Source organism: Amblyomma mixtum, chromosome 3 (genome assembly GCF_055824585.1).
Source record: "Amblyomma mixtum isolate Tamu chromosome 3, ASM5582458v1, whole genome shotgun sequence".
NCBI lineage: Eukaryota > Metazoa > Arthropoda > Arachnida > Ixodida > Ixodidae > Amblyomma > Amblyomma mixtum.
The window spans coordinates 88,848,383-88,861,341 of record NC_143014.1 but is presented as its reverse complement, the minus strand read 5'-3'; the positions used below and the strand labels follow the sequence as shown (position 1 = coordinate 88,861,341).

Below are 12,959 nucleotides of genomic sequence, written 5' to 3'. Positions count from 1 at the left end.
TCCGTTGAGTTAGTTTGTACGCACACCAGTCACTAATTAAGCAGTCTTAGAGGACGTGCGATTCCTAGCAGTGTATATTCGTGAATCACGCACTTCTTTGACTTGGCGCGGATCCAGTCGTTCAAGAAGAAAAGTCAGTCTGCCTGTTGATGAAGTTGAGATTCTCTAAATCCTCGACAGGCATGTATAGAATCGTGTGAGAGATTGCGCACTTACATTGGCCTCGTTAACTGTTTTCTTGCTCACACTTGGCTGGTTAAGCCCCTTCGTGCTCACACAGGACGGGTTAGCCCGCATCGTACGTATAGTGGGCCCACACTCTGTCGGGGTTTTGGAGAGCTTCCTTTTTAGGCGCCACTTACAATCTCGACGTAGCCAGCGTCTAACTCCATGCCATCCGAATAGGAAAAACTAGATGATCCCGGGAGCTCTGAGGGGAGATCCACACTGCATCGAGGTTGATATGTGCGGTCTACACTGCTAACTAGAGAAGGCCGCAGAGGCGGCGGGTCATCCGCCATCGTCTGGGACGGCGAGGTCGCCTTCAAGGCCACAGAAGCACAAAATATTTTGCAAAAACAGGAGCTCGATCAAGAGAAGGCGCCGTCTTCTTCTTCTTCCTCCTCCCTCTAAGATACTGGGATACGACTGCTCAATGCAGCCTCGGTTCCTGCCTTTCAAATTTTCTAGTCTAGTTTCTTTCGTGCAAGCGGCTTATCGACTAGGGAATATTAAGACATGAGATTCGATTGAACCTGGAAATTAAGGGTTTTGTGCAAGCGAACAATGCCTAGAGTGTCCTCTTGCTCCACCTCGTCGTGTTCCGGCGTGGTCTAGTGGCTAGGATACCTGGCTTTCACCCAGGAGGCCCGGGTTCGATTCCCGGCGTCGCAATGTGTGGTCTCATGGTGTAAGGGTTAGCACTCTGGACTTTGAATCCAGCAATCCGAGTTCGAATCTCGGTGAGACCCTTTATTTTTTTAGCCTACTATTTTGCTGCCAAAGTTAGCACCTGTGTGTCCATGGCCGAGTCAAGCTTTCCAAGAGGCAGCTTTTACTATGGGCATGTACATTTTGGTGGTGAAATAAGCGTTATTATTATTTTTTTTATTATTGTTAATAATATTATTATTATTACTAGTACTAATGCTTACAACGGGCTCTTTCTCCGCTCGTATTGTGCAGTTAGATAGTACTTCCGGCTGGAAAGCTGCGAAGGCGCACGAAGCATGAGCTCCGTTAGAGCTGTAAGGCATGAAGTTAGGCTAGTTGGTTCTTGGAATCAGACAAAATAAAACTGCGCGAAAAACACACCAAGCGCAGCTTTGTGTGTTCCTGTTCGTACCTCTTCTTGTTGTCCTGTCTTCTTCGCGCAGTTCTATTATGATTGGTTAGAGCTGTGTTTGCGGATGCTGGCCGTGATTATACTGTTTCGTCTGAATATTACAATATTATTTTGCCTCAGCTGCCAACTGGAAATGCATCCCTGAACACTGTTCTTATGCACTGCATTGTGTCCGGCCGGCCTTATCACATCAATGAATCCGAAGAAAAAATGGAACGGCTCAAGGTGGTCGCAGACGTGGCGTCAATCGGCGCCTACCAGATGAATCACGCCTGCGCTGTAACGACGCATTCAATGCTGCTATACAAGTGGTGGTCGCCGCGAACACGCAGTTCATAAAAGGTAAAAAAAAAAATGCATCGTTATCGGCCATAATCACAGTAAAATATGAATGAAGCTGCACTGGATTCTAAATAATATCAGCGACGACACCGTGCGGAAAGTACTGGAGCCCTTCGGAAATGTTGTAAGACTGTCCAGGGGATCTTGGCCTGCAAGGAAGTTAAAAGATCGCACAGGCTTCGACCAGGTGAGTGGTGTTGACCGTGAAAGATGGATTTACCGCCCAGATGTTGCCGCATCTTTTGCGCATTCAGAGCAGCTAACGCCCTTGTTATCGTTCCTGGAAGATTGCCGCTATGCCTACGAAAGATTGGCATATTCCTAAATGTTCGGAGGTCCGCAAATTTGGCCACGGAGCAGAAGTCTGCACGAAGACATTCGCTGCAGTCACGCCAGTTCTGGGCGAGAATGACATCACAGATGCGATAACGAGGAGCATGAAGCTGAGGAATGTATCGTCCAACGCTTCTGTGAACCTCGGCGACAAACTGAAAGAAGCGCCAGGGTTTCCTGTCATGCCAGAGCTAGAGGCTTCAACGACTCCAGAGCAACAGAAGACAGCGGTCGTGCATCCAGGGAGTGCTACTGTGTGCACAGCCCTTCTGAGGTGTCTACGCCCTCCTATGCGGAGTTAAATCATGAAGAGCCGAACGATAAGCTCGGCACTGAGGAAAAAATTTGGACAAGGTCATGGTGTCGAGCAGAATCGGACGCGGAAGATAACGTGGAAGCTTCAATGCAGCTAGGTGAGCCTCGAGCAAAGAGATATGCAATTTCCCAAAACCACCATCCACTACAAAGACCTCGATGTTGTTGTTGTTGTTGAAACTGAGAGAAGGTTTGGTTTGGTTTATTGGGGTTTAACGTTCCAAAGCGGCTCAGACTATCAGGGACGCCCTAGTGGAGGGCTCCGGAAATTTCGACCACCTGGGATTCTTTAACGTGTACTGACATCGCACAGTACACGGGCCTCTAGAATTTCGCCTCCATAGAAATTCAGCTGCCGCGGCCGGGATCGAACCCGCGTTTTTCGGGCCAGCAGCGGAGCGCCGTAAGCACTGAGCCACCGCTGCGGGGTGCGACTGAGAGAAGGAGGAAAAGGGAATATGTATGGGCCTGCCGACTGGCTCGAGCTGGCCAAACTTGCGTCTTTTACTGGGAAATTGTAGCGAGTGTGAGATTCCTTTTCGCGCGGTTTTCAAATGAATTTCTGTCGACTGTGAAACGGAAGAAACCGTGCCGTGCTTTGTTCGAGATAGTTGTCCCAGTGCCCTTGTACAGGGCCTTGTACAGTGGAGGCCCAGACAGAGATGTTTTAAAGGAGATTAAAAAATGCAGGTGCGGCCAGGAACAAAACCTTCTTTTTTAAGCTGCACACTGGCAGCTTACCGGTTAAAAAATTTTGACAAGGAAAGGAATGTTTTTTACTCTGGGGATCTCACTGTTTAATTTGCAGAAAGCCGGAAACAATAGACCACGTGTTTTTACACTGTTGGGAAGGGGTTTTTTTTTGGGATGTTTTGCAGCGAACCCTAAAGAAAGAATTACCACTTGACCCGTATGGCATCCGGTACTTATCTGTAGATAATGAGGATGGGGTATCGTTTGACTTAATAATGTTGATAGGCTTCGACTGTATATGGCGCTCCAGAATGGCAGCCTTCCATTGTGACAAAGACGCAAGACCGGCCCGAACTTTCTTCCGGGAAAGCATGGACTGGTTTCTGGCCATGCAGAGAGCCGCTGCGGTACCTCCGGAGTGGCTGTCAAGACTAGAGCCGCTGTGCAGTTTGCGTGAATTTTAATCTGACGAAGCCAGATTCATGCTGGCTGACCACGACAGTGTCATGTGTATGTACTTAGCATTTAGTGTGCTTTGTTGATTGTTTGTTTTGTTGTATGTTATGTGTCAAAGCCAGGCAATAAAGAAAAAAAAAACTGAGCCACCACCGCTGCCAGGCGCAGATAGAGGAGACTTTAAGATAAGAGGAAAGAGTGAAAGAATGACGCTGCGAACCACGCGTTGTGACATATTTCTTGAAGCCCATATAAATTCCCATATGGTCGCTCAAATCACACGCAACGACACCAGATTTGACAAGCGATATCTCAATATTTGTTATGAGCAAGTCTAAGAGAGTAGAGGAGTTTTATCAATGCGAGTAGGCTTAGTAATAACCTTTATACAGAAATTAAATGAGAGCGTAATTTCAAAATGTACCTTTAAGGATGAATCAGATAACATATCAATTTTAAAATCCCCGCCCCAAAGTACAGCGTACCTATTTTGAGAAATGAATTGCAAGAAATGATCAAGGAATGCAAAAAACACATGCACGTTCCCATGTGGCGGTCGGTAAAAAACGGAAAGTACAGTCGAGTCACTTAAGACTGATAACACTTAAACATCATCTGAGGAAAACGTAAACTCCTGAAGTAAGGCACATTGCAGATGAGATTTCATAAGTAAAGATACTCCACCGCCTTTGCGGCTAGTTTGGCGATTCAAATAGAAGGTCTCAAAGGAAGGAAGCGTAAACGCGAAATCATCATTGAACCATGTCTCGGACACCATCAATACGTCAAAATCAAAGCCAAAACTGTTTAGAAGCGAAATAAAATCGTCACATTTATTACAGAGTGATCGAGCATTTATATGGAAACTTTTTAAAGGCAGAGTTTTCATACTCTCCTCCCCAAGGTGCGTTTTAGGTCACATGGCAATACAAAAGCAGGCATATCTGATTGCACTGTTTAAAAAAAAAGAATGCATGTCTAAATTCAACGTTTCAAGACGTGCGATCACCGGCAGACATCTGGGCAACGTCGCTCGACGACGCAATCCGCATGATGGACGATGTTTCCGTACGGCAAGCAAGAACTTTCCCGTTGCTGGTCTACGCAAATTTCCAGCCAACAATCTTTTTGCGAGCTATAGCGGCCCCGAGCAGTTGCTTGTTTTTCCGCGTGAGATGCTCATTGACAAATACACGTTCATCCGTTCCATCGTAGCCAAGGGACTGCGTCGTGAGCTCGGTCTTGCGCGCTTTCACAAGAATGTAGTTACGTTTGCTCCTGCGCGTGAAGCGAACGACAACATTCCTGCCCCCTGAGATTTGGCCGTATCCACTTTGTGACATATGTCGATGTCCGAGTCATCAATGACTACTCCTAGATTTTTTGCGATTTCCTTCACTGCATCTACTTCGTTAAATTCATCAAGCAGGCCTTTAATTTCAACGTGGTTTAGTCTCTGATATTGCTCCAGTTCATTCACCCTAGCCTGTAGCCTTTCATTTTCCTTTTCCAGTTCGCGATTTTTTTCTACCAGCTTTTTCATGTCGTGCTTCAGTTCCTTGACATCTTTTGGATATCAGTCACTGCATCACATGTGTCCGAGAAAAATTTAACACTATCTTTCAAAGATTTAATTTCAGCATGCAGTTCCCGCCGGAACTCATCAAACTGCTCAGCTAAATCTTTTGCAACCATCTGCCCCGCCGCGGTGGCTCAGTGGTTACGGCGCTCGGCTGCTGGCCCGAAAGACGCGGGTTCGATGCTGGCCGCGGCGGCCGAATTTCGATGAAGGCGAAATTCTAGAGGCCCGTGCACTGTGCGATGTAAGTGCACGTTAAAGAACCCCAGGTGGTCGAAATTTCCGAAGCCCTTCACTACGGCGTGAATTGCTACAGCCTGAGTTGCTTTGGGACGCTAAACCCCAATAAACCAACCAACCAACATTTTGCATCCTTCGTCATAGTCACAAAGATGAGCACTCCTGAAACAAGACAGGCTTCAAGCAGAAATTCGGCACATGTACGCTAAGTTAGGCAGCAATGCAGAAAAGTATAAAACTAAACAACAGCTGGCGTTTCATTGGGCACATTCTCTTCCTGAGGGATAGCGGGGTTGGGAGAGGGATCAGTTCAACCCGAAAAAGTCGCACACCTCGACGCCGGCAGATCCCGGACTTCCTCTTTGTACTGACTCAAGGCTAACGCGCACTTTCGAGACCTCTTACAACGCATTAACAGACCATCGAAACGAAGAAAAGCAGTCGGTGACAAAGTCAAAGAAGAAGAATTTATAAATTGACATTTCGCTATGGCCCTACTACTGCAGCTCGAGACAAGCATTAAAATTCCTATCCCGATACTGAACACCATCAAAGCTCTCGTTACAACCGGGAAACGCCGTGCACCCCGTATTCAGCAACCATTCGCTTTTAAGTATAAATTGAATAGCAGTGGATCAACAAAACATGAAGAAAAATGCTGCGGTGGGAACGGATAGGATATTATAGATTACATTATGCATATGCGCAAACACTTTCTGTAACACCTGCTCCGCATAAATAATCTGCCATGGCAGAGTCCCTACCAATGAAAGTAGTCCTCGCAGTACGCACCTGGAAAGCGAGATATGATCACATGGGCAGCCCAATCCTTATTTTCTAACATCCTGTGTTGGCAAAATGATTTTTTTTTAATTCTCCACGATGCCACCTGCACTCGAGAGTCAGACTCCTTAGCGTACTCTTTACACCCTTGCAAAGTTCATGTCAGCGCAAATAATGCAATTCTTCGCATCTACGGAGACAACACCAACGTCTTGTACTACATAACCGCGCACTATTTCCGCCGTCCCCATACGGAAGAAAGGGGTCAATGTAGTGCGTCGTTTAATGCTGTTGAAGCCCCCATAGACTGGACATCTGGATTCGGAAAGTATAATTGCACGCTAACACCTGTCTGGATGAACGAAGAGCACACCCGCCGCGGTGGCTCAGTGGCTACGGCGCTCGGCTGCTGGCCCGAAAGACGCGGGTTCGATCCCGGCTGAGGCGACTGAATTTCTTGAAGGCGAAATTCTAGAGGCCCGTGTGCTGTGCGATGTCAGTGCACGTTAAAGAACCCCAGTGGTCGAAATTTCCGGAGCCCTTCACTACGGCGTCTCTCATAGCCTCAGCCGCTTTGGGACGTTAAACCCCAATAAACTAAACCAAACCAACGAAGAGCACAGGTACGGGTGAAGGAATGCATTAATATAACGCAGGAGGGCTAGCTCACTACGCCTACACCCGTCCTGCATGGTAGCGTCTTTCGACCTGCAGTGGGCGTAGTCATGTCGATGATGATAATTAGAAGTGTCATCGCGTGAAAAAAAAAACATGGCGTCTAGTCACAAACTTTGTGGATTGTAAAAGCAGTGATGATGTCACTGGATGATGTGGCATGACCGAGCGCTGATTGTTTGAGAGGGTGTTTGACGTCATGATGCTCAAGACTGGGCCTAGTTGGCAGTTGCGCTGGCAGAGGTGAAGTGAGATCGTCATCAACATCAATCTACTGCGTTCACTGCAAGACAAAGCTCTCTCCTATAATGCTGCGCTACCACTTATAGTTGCCATTGCCCGCATTTAACGGTTGAATGCTTGTTTGAGGGTAGTATGTTTGTTTGTCTGAAGCCGGTTTTCGTGGAAGGCTGCTAAATATTTATATATACACAGGGTTTGTATAAAAAGTATCGGTAACAGGTTTTCCTGTCGTTATTGTACGTCGCAACGCATTCGCACTGCGCATGCGCAGTGGTGGCGGATGTCACCTTTAGGACGCGCCAAGCGCCAGTCGTGTGCGAGCGTTCGTTCAGGCTAGGTCGTGTTTTTAATGAAGCCCTGTCGAGTGCCAGGGTGCAAGCGCAAAATGCAGCGAACGATTGAACAGCGGTGCACATAAAATTTTGTGTTGATCTGAAGAAATCAGGTACGGAGACGTTGGGCATGATTCGCCAAGTGTTCAAGGATGACAGCATGTCACAAACCGCAGTTTTTAAGTGGCGCAAGCTCTTTAAAGATGGCCGAGAGAGCGTGGAGCACGAGCCCCTCGCTGGACGGCCGGCGACGTCACGAACAGACGACAACGTGGAACGTGAGCCTGAAGTGCTGAATTCAGGCCGTCGTTTAAGTGTGCGAATGGCCGCAGATGAAATTGGCATTTTTAAGATGACCGTGCATAGCATTATCACTGAAAATTTGTTGATGTGAAAGATCTGCGCTAAGCTCGTCCGGAAGGTCCCGAAGGTCCCGAGGAGCTCGGAGCGAATGGTCATGCTTCCGAGAGCTCCTGCTGGCCAGAGATAGAGATATTTGCATTGACTGATAGCTGCTCCCCTTAATTGACCCCTGGACCCATTCTGCGGTGTCGGGGCTGCCCATGGCTGCCATTCACCATCAGGGACCCTTCCCTTGAGGTCCTCGACCACCGCTGGCGGTTTTTTAACCGCTTTTCGCGGTTTTAGCCGCAATTTTGCGGTCCTGAACTTAGCCGCGGCCGAGTTTCGCTGCGGTCGAGGACGAGGAAGTGGAAGTTCTTCTCTCGGCCTCCTTAGCTGCTCTGCGGCCCCGGGGTCCTTCGGGGCGCCTTTTCCGGCTGCGGTTCGTGGCCGGGGCCCTCTCTGCTGTCGTCGCGACTCGTCGCCGAGGCCGGATCGCGATTTTCCGGCCGTGTTTGCTGTCGCGCTGGGGTCAACCGGCTGACCATTGGCGGCCGCTCGTGCCACTTGCCCTGGGCGTGGCACCGCCTCGCCGCGCCCAAAGTCGACGCCTGCACACACAGGTGGGCCTGCCATCGCCCTCCCGCGGCGGATCGCGGTTCTCGCCTGCTCCCTTTCTTGGGAAGCTGGCGAATTTTTCGCCGCTTTTGCGAGCCGGTGGAGTTGGAGCCTTGCGCTGAGGCTTTGCCCTACCGAGGCCTAGGGCCGGCTCCGCCTTGTCTCGTCGGTGGCCGGGCTGGCTGTTGCCCGCGTCCGCTGGGATGTCTGCATCGCGCGCGTCACCCGCTGCGTCGCCCTCTGGGGAGGGCCAACCTTTCGTAACCCTACACCGCCTACCCCCAGATGCCAGTTCCGGGCAGTCTGGCGTGGGTGCCATCACCCCGCGCTCGGAGTTCTCGGACGCCAGGGATACGCTCCTTGCGGGTGTTTCTGAAGGAAACCTGCTGCCGGCCGGGACATTGTCTCCGGTTGGCGACACCAGTGCTGCGGCCGCCCTGGGTTCACGCCGCTCACCGGACGCCGTGCTGACCTCGGGCGATGACTCTCCGCCGCAGGTCTCCCGCCCGGACGGCGCCGGGCCAGGAGCCACGCGTGGCGTATCGGATGTCCCTCCTGAGGAGCCTGCGGACGTCGGGGCCAGGCTTGACCTGACGTTTTCGGCCATGAAGGTGAAGGTTGCGCAAACACGGGACGAACCACAAATAAGAGACACAGAGACACATACAGGCGCCATGCGGGCATGCCCCACTTTGCAGATGCCACCAGTCTTCAGGAGCGCCTCACCGCGTTCCAGAACTGCGACAAAGACAAAATACCCGTGCACGTTCGCACGAACATCTCGCCAATGTTTGGCGAGCTTGTGTTCCGCTGCGCGGAATACCGTGCACTGGCGTCCGACGCCAGGGGCCGAGAGGAGGTCCTCCGCACCATGTGGAGTGCGGAACGCCGAGACGCCGCGGAGGCCAGGTCCCGGGCATCGAAGGCGGAGACCAGGTTGCGCGTGGGTCCGGTTCCGACCGCTGCGCCCACGTTTGCCGACGTCGTCCGCGGACACCATCCTGTTGCACCGACGGCGACCGCGGAGTCTTCCCCACCGCCGTCCTCATCCGCCAACCTGCGACCACAAGCTGTGAGCCACGTCGCTTTTCTAACGCCAATCACACCCGCCCCATCATCGGCTCAGCTCATACAAACGATCAAATCAAACATTATTATCGGGTAACAGTTATCGCTAAGAACCGCGACACACTAGAAAATTTAACTTCTGCGGTCAGAAACAACGCCATCACAAATAATGCCATGGCGGTACGCGTCGCGGAGCGTCGTCGGCCCCACATTCGCTTGTGGGGCGTCGATCCCGACGTCGCCGAAGATGCCGTGGTGGCGCAGATTGCGGCCAAAAACAGAGACCTCGGCATCGATCCATCCACGATGCTGAGGCGTTACACTTTCCGGGCCAGGAACGGCACGAAGACGCACGTGCTGTCCGCCACACCGGAAACGTTTACAAAGATTATGACTAGGGGGCGACTGACCATAGGTTGGCCCTCGGCCCCAGTCGACCTCCATGTGCCCCTCTGCACCTTTTGCACGCAGTACGGCCACTCCCGTTGAAACGGCCGCCTTGCGTCGGCCGCGGCGAGAGCGCTGTGCACAAAAAATGGGCTTGCGCACACCTTGTAACGGCGTGCGATGTCTCTGGCGGCGCTGCTGCTGTGGCTTGCGCCTATGTAGGCGTGCGGGACGAGAGGCGCCTCCTCATAGGGCCGGGGCAAAGGAGTGCCCCATCCTTGCCGAGAGGATAGCAAGGATGGGGCTCCGCACTGACAACGAAACGCTCTGAACACACCCACCTACTTTTCGAGGGCGGAGGGCCGTTCTTTTCCTTCTACACACATACTTCGTCCGGCACCCTGCTTTCAGCTTATGGCTCCGGCGTCCGTCTCTTTCAAACTTTCAACACCTCATCACTTTCGACTACTTCTCACGGACCGTATAATTCCAATCTATCCTCTGCATCTTGCATCACTTCTTTCCTTCTTTCGCGCAGGCTAGGGTCACACCCTGTGCCTCTTTCATTTCTTAACCTTTATCCTCTTGACTTTTTCTGCCATTCGTCTATTTTTACGGTCCTTTCTCTTCCCCCGAAGCTTAAGCACGGTTCCTCCGCTCTTATACACACCTACACCTCATTATCACACTTCCTCGCACGAGCGACGGGCGCGACACGGCTCCCGGCTTTCACCCTCTATCGGCGCCACTTCCATACAGTACCCATCCCTCTCCCTTACTTACACTAAGTCTAACATTTCTAATTTCTCTCTCTCTACAACTTTACCATTAGAATTTCTGTTCTCCTCCCTAACACATGTAATTTATACACGGGACATTCCTGCTTTCGCCGCCTACTGCTTCACCCCATATAAATAACAAATACAGTGCCTATTCTAATATTTTCTTTTATTCAGGTTGATCTAGATCACTGCAGGAATGCCACACCGGTATTAGTCGAAGGAATGAGGAAGGGAGACTTCCATTTTGCACTCATATCAGACCCCTACACACGCGCATACACCATAACAGGAATCCCGCCGCAGTGAGCCGTGTTCGCCGCCTCGTCGCGTCCCCGATCAGCATTCCTCTCCCGACAACTCGCTTACGACATGTTTCCCATTCTGGTTACCACGCGGGTGATACACATCATCTGTCCTACGGCCACTGCATCTTGCCTACTAATATCCGCGCACTCCCATGGCCCAAACATTCGACGACATTCGACAAGCACTCATCCTCACAGAGGGCATGCCGGTCGTCCTAGGGGGTGATTTTAATGCAGAGCCCACAGCATGGGGACCACACATTTGTGATATCAAGCAAGGGTATTATTAGATATCGCTACGTCCGCAGGCTTGTTAATTTTAATAGATCCGGCATACCCTCCTACGTACTCAACACCCGAAGTGATCGCCGTACCATATACATGAACGGTATCCGAAACAAGCACACTATCCGAGCACAAACACATGGAGGTTAATTTTGGAACACAATCTACCAACAGACAACGCAGACTAACCCACAGAGGCACTACACGACTGTTAAATGACAAGTGTCGAGATCCCTTCTTTGATGCTGTGGCCGGCGTTAACCTGGCTTCGGCGGACGTAATCGACACAATAATTACAAAGTTTCAGTTCATTCTAGACAAATCACGCAGACGACACTCATCCTTCAGACCCGCACCTACCAGAAGGAACTTACCTGCGTCCTGGTGGTCACAAGAACTCGCCGCCGAACGATCCCGGTTGTGCGCACTCCACGGGAGATAATCAACGTTGTAAGGACCGCCTCATCAGACAACTTCACGGGCACACTTATTACACCGCACTTCGAACCTTCCGACAACACGTAGACGAAGCACGACACATTGATATCCAATCATTGGCACACGATTTCATAAGGAGCAGATTATTCGACCGCCCATTTAAAATTGCCTTCGGAAGGAGGCGCGCACCTCTCACATTACCACCCATCCTGCGCCCTGACGGCGCTCTCACCACCTATTTACTTGACACTGCCAACACATTGCTGACAGCGTACGTTTCGACAGATGACACATCCATCGATCTCCCTCACCACATACACACACCAGGTCGTAGGCGCAGAACCCCATGGTGGGCGGACTCTACGACATGCCCTTCACTTACGGTGAGATTGGCAGGGCGGTCTCTCGCATAAAGCAGGGCACGGCGTCCGGCCTGGACAAGCTCACGCCAAGGGTGCTCACTGAACTTTGGCTGCTATATCCACACTTTTTCACGCTCATATTTTCGATGGCCCTGCGCTTTGGTCACTTTCCGATGGCATGGCGAAAGGGCAGAATCATTTTCATACACAAACCAGGCAGGCTACAGAGCGCAGACACATTATACCGCCCCATCGTAATGAACTCGGTGTTAGGCAAAGTGCTCGAGCGTCTTCTCTATGGTCGCCTCTACCACTTCATGGCCCACCAAAATTTACTTAATTCCAACCAATTCGGTTTCACTAGAAAGTGGAGTGCCGTACAGGCACTTTATGCTTTAGTTTCCAAATTACGAGGGTTTCGTGCAGACGGCCTCCACGCCATACTAATTTCTATCGATTTCAGGGGTGCTTTCGACAGCGTATGGCACCCTCTGGTGCTCAGTTCGCTTGCACAATGGGGTGCCCGATAAACCTCTGCGCGCTGCTCCGGTCCTTTCTAGAGGACCGCGAGGTGATGTTCCGCTCTAACACGGGCGATGCGGTTGCGCTTCCCTCTTTGGGGGGCCAGCAGGGATCTCCGCTGTCACCGCTCCTCTTGAATATAGTTGTGCGTGGTCTGCTCGAGCTGCCGATGCCAGAGGTCGTGTCGCTCCAGACCTACGCAGACGACATCGTCGTCGTTGTGCCTGGTCCCAGCAGAAAGGAACTGACGGCTCTTGCGGAGGATGCACTTGGACGGGTAGCCTCGTGGGTGAGGGGGGCAAGGGTTTCCATCAGCAGGAAGAAGACGATGTGCCTTCTCATCTCTCCCCCCAAGGGGGGAATGGGACGCACACCTCCTGCCATTCGCCTCGACGCAGCACGCTTGCTATTCAGGCCCTCTGTCCGAGTGCTTGGCGAGGTCTTCGACCGCATCCTCTTTACAGCTCACGGGGATTTGCTCAAGGAGCGTGCCGAGATGCTCTCTGCACGCCTC

General features: G+C 51.2%; 2 non-coding genes across 2 annotated transcripts; both read left to right on the top strand.

The window, feature by feature from the left end:
- Window positions 1-822: 822 nt before the first annotated feature.
- On the top strand, window positions 823-894 carry TRNAE-UUC (transfer RNA glutamic acid (anticodon UUC)). The gene has a single exon. It is a non-coding gene; the product is annotated as a tRNA-Glu (tRNA).
- A 5-nt stretch (window positions 895-899) lies between these two features.
- On the top strand, window positions 900-971 carry TRNAQ-UUG (transfer RNA glutamine (anticodon UUG)). The gene has a single exon. It is a non-coding gene; the product is annotated as a tRNA-Gln (tRNA).
- Window positions 972-12,959: the final 11,988 nt, after the last annotated feature.